Genomic DNA, 16,250 nt, shown 5'->3' with positions numbered 1-16,250 from the left:
AAAGAAGGACCCAAATAAATAAAAATCAGAAATGAATGAGATAGAACAAATGTCATCACAGAAACACCAAAGATTATAAGAAAGTATTATGAACAACTATATGCCAACAAATTGGACAATGTGGATGAAATGGGTAAATTCCTAGAATCACACAATCTTCCAAATCTGAATCAGGAAGAACCAGAGAATCTGAATAGACAGGTTACACCTACTGTAACTGAAGCAGTGATTTAAAAAAAAAAAACCTGCCAACAAACAACAGCCCTGGACTGGATGGCTTCACAGGTAAATTTTACCAAACATTCCAAGAATAACATCTATCCTCAAACTATTCCAAAAAATTCAAGAGGAGGAATAACTCTCAAGCTCATTTTGTGAGGCTATCATTATCCTAATGCCAAAACCAGATATACACACTACAAAAAAAAGAAAATTACAGCCGAATATCCCTGATGAACATAGATGCTAAAATCCTCAAAAAAATATTAGCAAACTGAACACAGCAATGCATTAAAAAGACCATACACCATGATCAAGTGGGATTTATCTCAGGAATGCAAAGTTGGAACAATATTCACAAATCAAAAACTGTTATACACTACATAAATAAAATTAAGGATAAAAATCACATGATCAGCCCTGGCTGGCGTAGCTCAGTGGATTGAGCACGAGCCTGCGAACCAGAGGATCGCGGTTCGATTCCCAGTCAGGGCACATGCCTGGGTTGCAGGCTGGTTCCCTGCAGGCCAACTCCCAGCAGGGGACGCATGAAAGGCAACCATACACTGATGTTTCTCTCCCTCTCTCCTTCCCCTCTAAAGATAAATAAATAAAAAATCTAAAAAAATTTTTAAAAATCACATGATCATACTAATAGATACAAAAAAAGCATTTGATAAAATCCATCCCCCATTTATGATAAAAGCTCTCAGCAATGTAGGAACAGAGAGAACATAATTGAACATAATAAAGGCCTATATGAGAGACCCACTGCTAGAATCATTCTCAATGGGCAAAAACTAAAGCTTTCTCATTAAGATTGGGAACAAAACAAGAATATCTGCTGTCACTTTTCTTATTCAACATAGTATGGGAAGTCCTAGCCACAACTAGGAGACAAGAAGAAAAAATAAAAGGCATCCAAGTTGGAAAGGAAGAAGTAAAATGGTCAATTTTACAGAAGACAATTGTTTGCAGAATACATGATATTGTACATAGAGAAGCCTAAAAAATCCACCAAAAAATTACTAGAACTGATAAATGAATTCGGTAAACTCACAGAATACAGAATTAATACCCAGAAATTACTTGCATTTTATATACCAATAACGAAACACCGAACAGGGAAACTTCTTTTTTTTTTAATTTCTAAAACAATTCCATTCACAATTGCTTCAAAAAGAATAAAATACCTAGGAATAAATTTTGCCAAGGATGTAAAAGATCTACACTCTAAAAATTATAAGACATTGAAGAAGATACAAATAAGTTGAAGCACATACTGTGGTCATGGATGAGAAAAATTTATATCATTAAAATATTCATGCTACCCAAAGCAATCTATAGATTTAATGCAATTACCACCAAGATACCAAAGACGTATTTCACAAAACTAGAATGAGTATTTCCAAAATTTATATGTAACCATGAAAGATTCAAAATAGCAACAGTGATCTTGAGAAAGAAACAAAGTTGGGGGAATCACATTACCTAACATCAAACTATACTATAAGCACATAATAATCACAATAGCATGGTAATCACATAAAAACAGACACACAGATCAACAAAATAGAATTGAGAGCCCCAAAATAAACCCACACCTTTATAGTCAATTAACATTTGACAGAAGAAGCAAGCACATACAATGGACTAAAGATAGTTTATTAAATGAAATGTGTTGGAAAAATGAGCAGATACTTGCAGAAAAATAAAAATAGACCACCTTCTTATGCTAAACACAGGAATAAATTCAAAATGGATGAAAGACTTAAATGTCAGACTCAAAGCCATAAAAAAATGCCACAAGGAAACATAGGCAGTAAAATCTTTGGCATTGCTCATAGCAATATTTTTTCTCATAAATCTCCTCAGACAAGAAAAACAAAAGAAAAAATAAACAAATGTGACTACCTCAAGCTAAGACCTTTTTGTACAGCAAGGCAAACCATCAACAAAATAAAAAGACAACCTACAGAATGGGAGAACATACTTGCCAATACATCTGATAAAGGGTTAATACCCAAAATTTATACAGAACTCATATTATCCAACACCAAACCCCCCCCAACAATCCAATTAAAAAATAATCAAAGGACCCGAATAGAGATTTCTCCAAAGAGGATATACAGATCACCAATAGACATATGAAAAAAAAGCTCAATATCACTAATCATCAAGGAGATGCAAACTAAAGCCACAAAGAGATATTACCTCACACCTGTCAGAATTGCTATCATCAATAAATCAATAAGCAACAAATGCTGGCAAGAAAGTGGAGAGAAGGAACCCTAGTTCACTGTTGCTGGGAAAGTAGACTGGTAAAGCCACTGTTAAAGCAGTAGAGTTTCCTCAAATACAGTGCCTATCATTAATTCATTCCAGAATTTGTGATGTGTGCTTAAACCAATGAGCACCAAGCAAGCAACGAGTGATAAACCATTTTCTCTTACAGTGTAGCATCATGACTCATACAAATTCTAGCAAGTGGGATGAGTCCCTTCAAGCACCAAGTACTGAAACATTTTCTCTCATCAAAATGCAATGAGTACAGGGTTTGATGAGTTCTGAAGCTGAGGAGTACTGAGGTATGACTGGAATTAAAAACTGAAGTGCCTTTTGACCCAGCAACTCACTTCTGGGAATATATCTGAAGAATTCTGAAGCACCAATTCAAAAAATATATACACCACCATGTAGAAAGCAACATTATTTATAATAGCCAAGACCCAGAAACATCCCAAGTGCCCATCAGTAGATGAGTGGATAAGAAAATTGTGGTATATCACACAATGGAATACTATATGGCCATAAAAAAGGAAATCTTAGTTTTTGCGACAGCATGGATGGACCTGGAGATTATTATACTAAGTGAAATAAGCCAGTTGGGGAAAGACAAACACCATATGATCTCACTTATAGGGAGAATCTAATGAACAAAACTAACTGACAAACAAAATAGAAACAGAGGCATAGACACATGGAACAGAGTGACAGCTGTCAGAGAGGAGGGGAAAGAAGGGACTGCATGAATGAAGGTGAAGGGATTAACCAAAGAACAAATATGCATAACCTGTAGACACAGACAACAGTGTGGTGATGGCCAGAGGGAAGGGGCCAGAGTTTGCATGGAAGTGGGTAAAGAGGGAAAAATGAGGACATCTGTAATAGTGTCAACTATTTTAAACTTATTAAAAATGAAAATTTGAACAACACTGTAACTAATTAAATCTAATAGGCATCCATAAAACAATTCTCCCAACCAGGTTATATAACCTCAAAGGCACATGGAAAATTCTCAAGGCTAGACCATGTGCTAGGCAGTAACAATTTTAAAAAACACTCAGTAAATTAAAAATATTGAAATAATACAATGTATGTTCTCCCACCACAGTGAAATGAAACAAATCAATAATATACAAATATGGAAAACTCACAGATATGTGGATATTAACCTACACATCCCTTTAAAAAACTAATGGGTCAGTCCTGGCTGGTGTGGCTCAGTGGACTGAGTGCAGACCTGCAAACAAAAGGGTCCCTGGTTCGATTCCCAGTCAGGGCACATGTGTGGGCTGCAGGCCAGGTCCCCAGTAGGGGGTGTGCAAGAGGCAACAACACAGTGATGTTTCTCTCCCTCTCCTTCTCCCTCCCTTCCCCTCTCTCTAAAAATAAAAATATTTTTAAGATTAAAAAATTAAAAATCAGTGGGTCAGAGAACAATTTTAAAATATTAGAAAACAATTTATGTTTGTGCTTCAAAGTATACCATCAAATGAGTGAAATAACACATTGGAAAAAATAACTCATATATTTATTTATATATATATTCATATATTTAAAATAAGGGACTAGTGTATTTATATACATTATATATATAAAATAAGAGACTAGTGTCTAAAACATGGAGAACTCATAACTCAATAATAAAAAGATAAATAACCCTATTAAATATGGGCAAAGAGTGGAATTATTTTTTTTAATATAATTTTTATTTAATTCTTGTTCAAGTACAGATTTCTGTCTTATATTCCCAACCCTGCCCGCCCCCCACCCCATGCTCCCAGCCTCCCTCCCCTTTCCACCCCCCGCCCTTAGTTATTGTCCATGTGTCTTTTATACTTGTTCATGTGAGAAGAGTGGAATTATTTTAGTTTAAATTAAAAAATTAATTCTAAATTTTCTGATTTGATTTTCTTTAATATGCAAAGGACCTTAATTGGCATTGCTCCTAGTAAAATATACAAATGGAAAAAAGCATATGAAAAAATGCTTAACATCATTGGCCATCAGGGAAATGCAAATCAAAACTACAATGTGATTTCATTTCACACCCACCAGGATGGCAAAATAAAAATGTCAGGAAAGTGTTGATGAGAATGCAAAGAAATAGGAAGACTCATACACTGTTTAAAAATATAATGATAATAATAAATAAAAAGAAAAATAATTTGTTATGTCCTCAAATGGTAAAACAGAGTGAACATATGGTCCAGCAATTCCACAACTTATAACAAAGAAAAGTGAAGACATATGTTCACACAAAACCTTATACACAGCATTTACAGTAGCTCTATTGACAATAGCCAAAAGGTGGGAAAAACTCAAATGTCTATCAAATGAGGGATGGGTAAAGAAAACATGGTATATGCATACAATGGAATATTAAGACATAAAAAGCAATGACAGTGCATATCTGTGAATATACCAATAACTACTGAATTGTAGTTTTTTTAAATATATTTTATTGATTATACCATTACAGTTGTTCTATTCCCCCCCTTCATTCCCCTCCACCCACATACTCGCTCCCCCACCATTCTCCCCCCTTAGTTTATAACCATGTGTCTCAAGTTCTTTAGATTCTATATTTCCCATACTATTCTTACCCTCCCCCCTATCTATTTTCTACCTACCGTCTATGCTATTTTCTGTGCCTTCTCCTCCTCCCACTCCCCTGCTGCTAAACCTCCATGTGTTCTTCATTTCTATGATTCCACTGCTGATCTGGCTGTCTTCTTGGTTTGCTTTTGTTTTAGGTGTGGTTGTTAGTAACTGTGAGTTTGCTGTCCTTTCACTGTTCATATCTTTTATCTTCTTTTTCTTATATAAGTCCCTTTAGCATTTCATATAATAAGGGCTTGGTGATGATGAACTCCTTGAACTTGACCTTATCTGAGAAGCACTTTATCTGTCCATCCATTTCAAATGAAAGTTTTGCTGGATAAAGCAATCTTGGCTGTAGGTCTTTGGATTTCATGACTTGGAATACTTCTTTCTAGCCCCTTCTTGCCTGTAAGGTCTCTTTTGAGAAATCAGCTGACAGTCTGATGGGAACTCCTTTGTAGGTGACTGTCCCCTTATCCCTTGCTGCTTCTGGGATTCTCTCCTTCATTTTAGTCTTGGCTAATGTAATTATGATGTGCCTTTGTGTGTTCCTTCTTGGGTCCAACTTGTTTGGGAAGGAGAGAAACATCAATGTATGGTTGCCTTTCGTGTGTCCCCTGCTGGGAGTTGGCCTGCAGGGAACCAGCCTGAAACCCAGGCATGTGCCCTGACTGGGAATCGAACCGCGATTCTCTGGTTCACAGGCTCGCACTCAATCCACTGAGCTACACCAGCCAGAGCCCTCTCCTCATTTTTTTGAATTCTCATTTCTTCATTCCTTTCTGGTTGGATGTTTTGTTCTTCCTTCTGGTCCATTCCATTGATTTGAGTCCCAGTTTCCTTTCCATCACTATTGGTTTCCTGGACATCTCCCTTCATTTCAATTAGTTTAGCCTTCATATATTCCTCTAATTTGTGACTATAATCAACCAGTTCTGTGAGCATCCTGATAAACAGTGTCTTGAAATGTGCTTCTGAGAGGCTGGCAATTTCTTGGTCACTTAGAGTTATCGGCTCTGGGACTTCGAGTTCTTCTTGTGCCATCTTTTGGGCTATTTGTGCCTGTTCTGTAGCAGGATCGGAGCCCTAGGTGTTCACCAGAGCAGGACAACTCAGTGGCTGAGTTGTGATGCTGTATGTGGGGGCGGGGTCAAAGAGGAGCAATGGCGTCCTGTCTGCCACCTCCCACCTCGGCCCCTACAGGTGGGGCAGCTGCCACCGTCACCGGGCCCATGCATTTCATCCCACTGCACGCAAGTGTGCCACCGCCATCAGCCCTCACCCCCTGGGGCCTCCGTGGTCTGTCTCACTGTGTGCAAATGTGCGACCGAGGTCAGTCTGCCCCACACCCTGACTGGGTCCGGGCCACTTGCGTGCCGAGGCCGGGGGATCTGTCCTGCCCGACCCTGTTCCGCTGCTGGCTCCGCCCCTCTTACCGTCCTGGTTGAACAGTTAGTTGTAGTCGGACTTCCATATAATTCAATTTTCTGTTCTTTGGCTGTGTCTTTGTTCTCCAAACCTTCATTGTATTCAAACTTGGTTGTGGGAGAAGGCACAGTGTTTCCACCTATGCCTCCATCTTGGCGGAAGTCCCTGAATTGTAGTCTTTTAATGCGTTAAGTAATTGTAAGGTATGCAAACTATATGCCAATAAAGCTTAAAAATTAATATACAAATTTCTATGCAAACATTAGATTATATTACTCTATATTCACAGAATGCAATTGCAAGGTTATGTGGCAGTTTTCTTCTTTTCAGACTTAGGTGGAAATCATCTAGACTTTCACCATTAAGTATTAAGTTTGCTGGGGTTTTTTCTGATCAAGAAAAAACTGGAGTGTGTTTTTATCAAGTTGAAGAAGTTCTCCTTCTATTCCTATCCTTCTGAGAGGTTTTATTATAAATGAGTTACAAATGCTTTGTGTGTATTAAATGATATCATGTGATTTCTTTATTTAGCATATTAATATAGAGGATTACATTCACTGGCTTTCAAATATCAAACTAGTGGAATAAATTCCACCTGGTCATGGCAAATAAATCTTTTTATATATTATTGGATTCTATTATTTTTATATATTTATCTATACATTTATATATTATTAGATTCTATTATTTCATTGAGGAATTTTGTCACTGTATTGATCAGTTTTTTTTATTTTTTACTATATTTAGTTTTCACGTCAAGGAAATACTATCTTATAAAATGAATTGAGAAGTGTACCCTTTTCAGGTTTGGGAAATGAAATGTATAAAATTCATGTTAATTCTTCTTTAAATATTTACTAGAATATTCAGTAAAATAGTCTGGACCTAGGAGTATTTTAGAGGAATATTTTTTAATTATAAATATAACTTCCTTAATGTACAGAACAATACAGATTGCATTTCAGGGAATTGATCTATATCATCCAAATTGTCAGCTTTAAATGTGCAGAAATGTTCATTGTTTTGTATTCCTTTATGAAATGGTTGGTCAGGTGTGACTATAAGAAGAGAAGCAGGACTTCCGGCCAAGATGGAGGCGTAAGTGGAAACACTGTGCCTCCTCACACAACCAAGTTTAAAGTAAACAAAGTTTTAGTAACAAAAACGCAACCAAAACACAGAAAATTGAACTATATGGAATCCGATAACAATCAACCATTCAGCCAGACCAGTAAAAGGGGCAGAGCCAGAGACAGGCGGAGCTGGATCCGAGTGGGGTCATGCAGGAAAACTTGGCCAGACTGACCCAGATGCACCGGCAGCAGTTGGCAGATCCCAGGCAGGGGGTGGCAACAGGTAGACCCAGTGACGGCGCAAGATGGCAGGCTGACTGCGATCACACATTCGCACACAGATAAACCAGGCGAAGGAGCAAGCAGTGAGATGAACTGCGCAGGCCCCAGCAGCAGGAAGCAGCAGAGGGGACCACCATTTCCCCTCTTTGACCCCACCCCTACATACAGTGTCACAACCCAGCAACTGAGTTGCCCAGCCCTGGCGGACACCTAGGGCTCTGCCCCTCATACCCAACAGGCTCAAACAGACCAAAATATTATGGCTCAAGAAGAACTCAAAGCCCCAGAGCCAATAACTCTAAGCAACCAAGAAATAGCCAACCTATCAGATGCACAGTTCAAAACACTGGTGATCAGGATGCTCACAGAACTGGTCGATTTTAGTCACAAATTACAGGAACATATGAAGGCTAAACTAATTGAAATGAAGGGAAATGTACAGGAAACCAATAGTGATGGAAAGGAAACTGGGACTCAAATCAAGGGAGTGGACCAGAAGAAAAAAAATGACCAAACAGAAAACAAGGAAGAAACAAGAATTTAAAAAAATGAGGAGAGGCATAGGAACTTCTAGGGCATCTTTAAACGTGCCAACATCTGAATTATAGGGGTACCAGAAGGGGAAAAGAAACAGCCACGAGTGGAAAATGTATTTCAACAAATAATAAAGGAGAACTTCCCCAATCTGGCAAAGGAAATAGACTTCCAGGAAATCCAGGAAGGTCAGAGTACCAAAGAAGCTGGAACCAAGAAGGAACACAAGGCACATCATAATTACATTAGCCAAGATTAAAATGAAGGACAGAATCCTAGAAGCAGCAAGAGATAAGGGGACAGTTACCTACAAAGGAGTTCCCATCAGACTGTCAGCTGATTTCTCAAAAGAGACCTTACAGGCAAGAAGGGGCTAGAAAGAAGTATTCCAAGTCATGAAATCCAAAGACCTACAGCCAAGACTGCTCTATCCAGCAAAGCTATCATTTAGAATGGAAGGGCAGATAAAGTGCTTCTCAGATAAGGTCAAGTTCAAGGAGTTCATCATCACCAAGCCCTTATTATATGAAATGTTAAAGAGACTTATCTAAGAAAAAGAAGATGAAAAATATGAACAGTGAAAGGACAGCAAACTATTAACCATACCTAAAACAAAAGCAAACTAAGAGGACAGCTAGATCAGGAGCGGAACTATAGAAATGAAGATCACTTGAGGGTTAGCAACACGGGAGTGGAAGGAGGAGAAGGGGAGAGAAGGTACAGAGAATAAGTAGCATATACAGTGGGTAGAAAATAGATGGGGGGAGGGCAAGAATATCTTGGGAAATACAGAATCTAAAGAACTTGAAACACGTGGACGTAAACTAAAGGGGGGGGAATGGTGATGAAGGGGTGTGCAGGGTGGAGGGGAATGAAGGGGAGAAATAGGACAACTGTAATGGCATAATCAATAAAATATATTTTAAAAAATAAAAATAAAAAGCTATACATTTCAAAAAAATAAAATAAAATAGTTTAGGAAAACACAAAATTCAAGATCTTGAGGTAGTTTAGAGCTTCCGGCCAAGAGAAGGTGTAGGGCCCTGGCTGATGTAGCTCAGTGGATTGAGCATAGGCCTGTGAAGCAAACGGTTGCTGGTTCGATTCCCAGTCAGGGCACATGCCTAGGTTGCAGGCCAGGTCCCCAGGAGGGGACACATGAGAGGCAACCACACACTGATGTTTCTCTCACAGTCTTTCTCCTTCCCTTCCCCTCTCTCTAAAAATAAATTTTAAAATATTTTTTAAAAATAGAGAGAGAACTTGTGTGTGTGTGTAGGTAGACAAAGTGTGTAGGTAGACACACTTTGCCTCTATGCACAACCAAAAGAAGGATGACAACAAATTAAAAACAAAAAACAAAAAAAATAACCAGAACTGCCAGAAAACTGAACTGTATAGAAGTCTGATAATCAAGGAGTTAAAGAAACATTCATTCAGACTGGTAGGATTGGCAGAGCCAGGCAGCTGGGGGTAGGGAGAGGACCTGTGGCAAGGCAGCAGCTGGAGAACTGAGCGGTCCCACATTTGCATGTGGATAAACCAGGAAGAACAACTGGTGCAGAAGACAAACTACAAAACCCTGGGTCCCAGAGTGGGGAAATAAAGCCTCAAAACCTCTCGCTGTAAAAACCTGTGGGGGGTGCAGTGGGAGGAGAAACTCACAGCCTCACAGGAGAGTAGATTGGAGAGACCCATCAGGTCCTAGAATGAATGCAAAATAACCCACCCTGGAATCAGCACCAGAAGAGCCCAACTTGCTTGTAGGTAGCAGGATAAATGACTGAATGTCCCTGAGAGCCAAGCATCATTGTTCCACAATGCAGCAAAAAGGGTTGCCACATCCTGGCAAATATATAAAGCTCTGCCCCTTACAATGTAACAGGTGTACCAAGACAAAGAAATATGGCCCAAATGAAAGAACAAAGCTCCCAAATAGAACTAAGCAATGAAGAGGTAGACAATGCAGAGTTTAAAACACTGGTAATCAGAGTGCTCACAGATATGGCTGAGTATGGTCACAAAATGGAGGAAAAAGTGAAGGCTATGCAAAGTGAAATTTTAAAAAACATACAGGGAACCAACAGTAAAGGGTAGGAAACCAGGTCTGAAATCACTGATGAAGCAGAAGAAAGAAATAAACATTCAATCAGAACAGAATGAAAAAACAAGAATTCAAAAAAATGACAAGAGATCCTAGGAACCTCCAGGACAAGTTTAAACGTTCCAAAATCCGAATCATGGGGTGAGGGGTGGGGGTGGCAGGCAGAAGGAGAAGAGAAAGAGCAAGAAATTAAAAACTTATCTGAAAAATTAATGGAGAACTTCCCTAATGTGACAAAGGAGACAGACTTCCAGGAAGTCCGGGAAGCCCAAAGAGTCCCCGAAAGGTTGGACCCAAGGAAGCACACAACAAGGCACATCATAATTACATTACCCAGGATTAAAGGTAAGGAGAGAATCTTAAAAGCAGCAAGAAAAAGGGAGAGAGTTACCTAAAAGGAGTTCCCATAAGACTGTCAGGTGGTTTCTGAAAAGGAACCTTGCAGCAAGATGGGGCTGGAAACAAGTATTCGAAGTCATGAAAAGCAAGGACCTACATCCAAGATTACTCTATCCAGCAAAGCTTTCATTTAGAATGGAAGGGCAGATAAAGTGCTTCTCAGATAAGATCAAATTCAAGGAGTTCATCACAACCAAGCCCTTATTATATGAAATGTTAAAGGGACTTATCCAAATCAAAAATATGAACATAAAAATGATGACAAACACAACTATATCAACAACTGGACCTAAAAAAAAAGAGAAAGAAAGAACAAACTAAGCAAACAACTAGAACAGGAATAGTATCACAAAAATGGAGATCACATGGAGGGTTATCAGGAGGGAGGGGGTGGGGGGATGATGTGGGATAAGGTACAGGGAATAAGAATCATAAATGGTAGGTACAAAATAGACAGGGGGAGGTTAAAAATAGTTTAGGAAATGGAAAAGCCAAAGAACTTACATGTATGACCCATGGACATGAACTAAGGTGGGGGAATGCTGGTGGGAGGGGAGGTGCAGGGCAGAGGGGAAGAAAGGGAAGAAAAAATGGCACAACTATAATAGCACAGTCAATAAAATATATATTTAAAAAAAACAGAAAAAAAGAGCTTGAGGTAGTTTACAATTTGTTTTTACCTATTATTTTGTTCTTGGCTTTAAAAATGAATATACTTTAACATCAATTCTGTTTGCTGTTAAAATATTAGTTGTAATAAATATGCTTGTATATAAAAAAAAGAAAAAGTACACTTATATAACTGGTGTGTTTCTAATGAAAGCTAGCATGTCTTTACAGAGATTTTTCTCTTGTATACAAATCACATATAGTAGTATATAATGCTGTATAAAGACAGAAATACCCTTTAATCTTAAAAATAGTCAAAAGCAGTATTTGTAATTGTGATTTGCCTCAGAATATTTGAAAGTGACTGACAGATATGACAGCTTTCCATGTATTTGTTAGTCACAGTTAATCCTTAGAATATAATAATAAGGAATAAATTGAAATAGAAAGTATTTTTCTATTCATAACATTTACTAAATCACTCTCAAGTAAGCATACTCTGATGAGCTTTGGTTTGACTTGCACACATGCAAATCTACTACCAAGGGGTCCTCTTCAATGTGAATTTTATAATGATTAGTAAGAAATATCCTCTGGCTGAAGAGTTTCCCACATGTATTACACTGATAGGGTTTTTCTCCAGTATGAATTCTCTGAAATGCAATAAGTGATGAGCTCTGTCTAAAAGCTTTCCCACATATATTACATTTAAAGGGTTTCTCTCCTGTATGAATTCTTTGATGTTGAATAAGAGTTGCACTTTGGCCAACAGACACCCCACATTCCAGACATCGACATAGTTTCTCTCCTGCATGAATTCTCTGGTGATTATTAAGGGATGAGTTACACCGGAATGTCTTTCCACACTCAGTATATTTATAGGGTCTTTCTCCAGTGTTCATTCTCTGGTGTTGAATGAGAGCTGAACTTCACTTGAAGGCTTTCCTGCACACTTTACATTTACGTGGTTTCTCTCCAGTATGAATTCTCTCATGAATAATAAGTGTAGAGTGGGAACTTAAGGTTTTACCACATTTACTAGAATTATACAGTTTCTCTAGAGTATGTATTATTTGGTGTCTATTAAGTCATGAAATTGAAGTCTTTTCCACATTCATTACATCTATAGGGCTTTTCTCCAGTGTGAATTCTTTCATGTTGAATAAGAGATGCACTATGACTGAAGGGTCTCCCACAGTCACTACATTTAAAAGGTTTCTTTCCTGTATGAATTCTCTGTATGACAACAAAGGGAGAGCTAGGCTTAAAGGTGTTGCCACATTCGTTACATAAATAGAACTTATTTCGGAAATGAATTCTCTGACATCCATAAAAGGATATGCTACAACTGGATGCCCTCCTACCTAGATTATATTGATGGGAATTCTCTTGAGAGTGGATTTTTTGGTGTAAAAAAAGGTCAGATCTCCTGCTGAAGGATTTACCACATCTTTACATCTATAGGATTTTTCCATTGTGGGTTCTTAGGTGTTTACAAAGAGATGCACTATGACCGAAGGCTTTCCCACATTCTTTACATAGATAAGGTTTCTCTCCAGTATGTGTTCTTTGACACTGAATAAGAGCTGAACTTTGGCTGAAGGCTTTTAAACATTCATTACATCTAAGTAATTTCTCTCCAGTATGTTTTCTGATCTTTACAAAGGAATGAACTGTGAATGAAGGCCTTTTCACATATATTACATTTATAAACTTTCTCTGCTGTCTTAATTTTTGGTTGGTTAAGCAAATTTGAATTCTGCTTGAAGCTATTTCTTTGTATTTCATATTTTGAGGGTATCTTATCTCTATTAACCTTCTATTGTTTAACAAAGACAGATTTCAGACTGAACTTTCAACCAAAGTCAGCATTTTTATAATTTCTTTCTACAATGCTGATTTTCTTATCGGTGATGGAAATTATTTGTAAACTTTCATTTTTGTTCTTTGGCTTCTTTAGTTTGTCTTTGTACATGCATGGTTTTTCTGATAAGAAATTCCAGAGTTCATCCCTTTTGAGCCTTTTCCTTCTCAGCCCCCAAAATGATGAGTCTTATGTTTCCATTGATTTTGTGGTTTTAGGGCTGCCCTTATTTCCTGGAAAAAGAAATTGCCAATGATTCATGTGATTGGCTAAGACTAAATCTGTAGAAATAAATATTAATATATAAATAAGGGCTTGCTTTCTGGCTAATATATATTAGCAAGATAAAAAATAAGAAAGTAACACTGTATAAGACAGTAATAGATGAGGGCTTACATACTTGAGTGAATAAAAGAATAAAGCTCATTTAAGGAAGATGAGACTGTGACAGTAACCAGGAGAGTGGAGAGTAGAGAGAGAACTAGGAGTATGAATTTGGATATGCAGTTTGGTATCTGAAGCCTATGATAGACTTGCAAATTTTCTCCATAATAAGGGTCTCATTTCTGCAACAATTTCCAATCTTAAATGACTTGTCTCTTATTCCAACATGCTCAAATTCTCTATAGGCTTCAGATTCAGTTTCAGTGTTAACTCATCTGTGCACTCTTCTTGACTAAGCTCCAACAATACATTCCCCTTATTATACTGCTTACTACAGTACATTATGATGTATGTACCTAATGGGAAAAATATGAATGCATCCAGATACAATGAGAAACATTTTTTAAAAATCAGCACCAGTGATAAGAAAATAGAAAATTAGGATCCTTCCTCAACATAAAATAGTTCTAAAGTCTATTAGAACTATTTTAATAGTTCTAATTAAGATTCCTATCTTAATAACACACTGTGTTATTTCTATCTTAATTAATGAAGAAACATGAGAGACATTTCCACCATGGTCAAGAACAAGGCAATGATGCCCATTATTTTCACTTCTAATCAACAGGCTACTAGATGTTTTATTCAATACAATTACACACAAAAAAAATCAGTTAGAAGTATAGAGAAGAAATAAGCCTACCTCAATTTGCTGATGATATAATACTATATATATTTTAAGAATTTTATTTATTTACTTATTTTTAGAGAAGAAGTAAGAGAGGCACAGAAACAGAAACATCAATCAGATGCCTTCCATATGTGCCCTGACTGGGGACCAAACCTGCAACCCAGGTATGTGCCCTGACTGAAAATTGAACCAACAACTTTTGCCTTGCTGGACAACACCAAACCAACTGAGCTATGCCAGTTGGGGTTATAATAATACTATATTTTTAAATCAGATAATCAATGGTAACCGTTGGTCAGTAATGTAACATGATATAAAATCAACACACTCAAATCAATAACCTTTATTTATTTTAACAAAGAATTTGAAGACTATATAAGAAACATGAAAAACAAAAAATGAAGAAAATTGTAAAAGCCTTAAATAAAGTTAAAGTGCGCCTGAACAAATAGAAACTTTTTTATTGAAATTATTGGAGTGACATTGATTAATAAAGTTATATAGACTTCAATTGTACAATTCTATAATACATTGTCTCTATATTGTATTGTGTCCACCATTGTGTCTCTCCCACCACCTACTATCATCATTTATTCACCTTACACCCTCTTCTACTTCTTCCCAACCCCTTTTCTATCCAGCAATCACCATGCTGTTGTATGTGAGTTAGTTTGTTTTGCTTAACCCTTTCACCTTTTTCATCCAGTCCTGCAACCCTCTTCCCCTCTGAGAGCTGTCAGACTGTTCTTTGTATCTATGAGTCTGTTTGTATTTTGTTTATTTTGTTCAGAAACTCTCCTATTCCCTAAACAACAAAACAAACAAGCAAGCAAAATATAACCAGAGACATGGAAATAAAGAACAAAATGACAGTAACCAGAAGGGAGAAGGAAGAGGGATAATGGGGCAAAGAAGGAGAAGGGTTATCAAGGAACATGTATAAAGGATCCATGGACAAAGACAACAGAGGAGGGGGGATTGAATGTGGGTGGCGAGAGTGGGTAGGGCGAGGGGGAGTAATAGGGGCAAAATAGTAACAACTGTAGTTGTACAATAAAAAAATAAATGTTCCTATTATTTTTAAGATTTTACTTATTTATTTTTAGAGAGAGGGGAAGGCAGGGAGAAAGACAAGGAAAAAAACATCAATGTATGGTTGCTTCCCACGTGCCTGCTACTGGGGACCTGGCCCACAACCCAGGCATGTGCCCTGACTGGGAATCAAACCAGAGACCCTTTGGTTTGCAGGCTGGTACTCAATCCACTGAACCACACCAGTCAGGGTGAAACTCTCCTATTCTTGAATAGAACAATTCAGTGTTATAAAATACAAAGATATTTTAAATAAAATATATAAAGATTATTTATTTTAAAGCCTGCATAAAGAGCAAGATTTCTCAACCTCAGCTGACATTGCAGGCTGGGTAATTCTTCATTGTGTCCAGCTGTCCAGTGCATTAGTACATACACTTTCCACCACTCTTCCCATCCCCAAGTAGTTACAAGCAAAAATGTTTCAAAACATTGACAAAAGACCTCTGGTAGAGAACCACTGGAATAAATGAAACAAAAATAACAATAAGTTAGTAACTCTTGTAACTGGATGATACATAGAAATTTTTTGTACTATGCTCTCTATCCTTGTAACATGACTGAGCAGGTTAATCTTTTTTCTTCTTATAGACCATGTCTAACAATAGAGATGCAATTTTACAATTCAGGCTACTTTATTTTTGATTTGGCATATTTTACTGAATTTGTTTGGATGACTTTGGT

This window comes from Sturnira hondurensis, unplaced genomic scaffold (genome assembly GCF_014824575.4).
Source record: "Sturnira hondurensis isolate 20B ecotype Veracruz unplaced genomic scaffold, ASM1482457v3 Scaffold0009087, whole genome shotgun sequence".
In the NCBI taxonomy this organism is placed as follows: domain Eukaryota; kingdom Metazoa; phylum Chordata; class Mammalia; order Chiroptera; family Phyllostomidae; genus Sturnira; species Sturnira hondurensis.
This window is presented reverse-complemented; position numbering follows the sequence as displayed.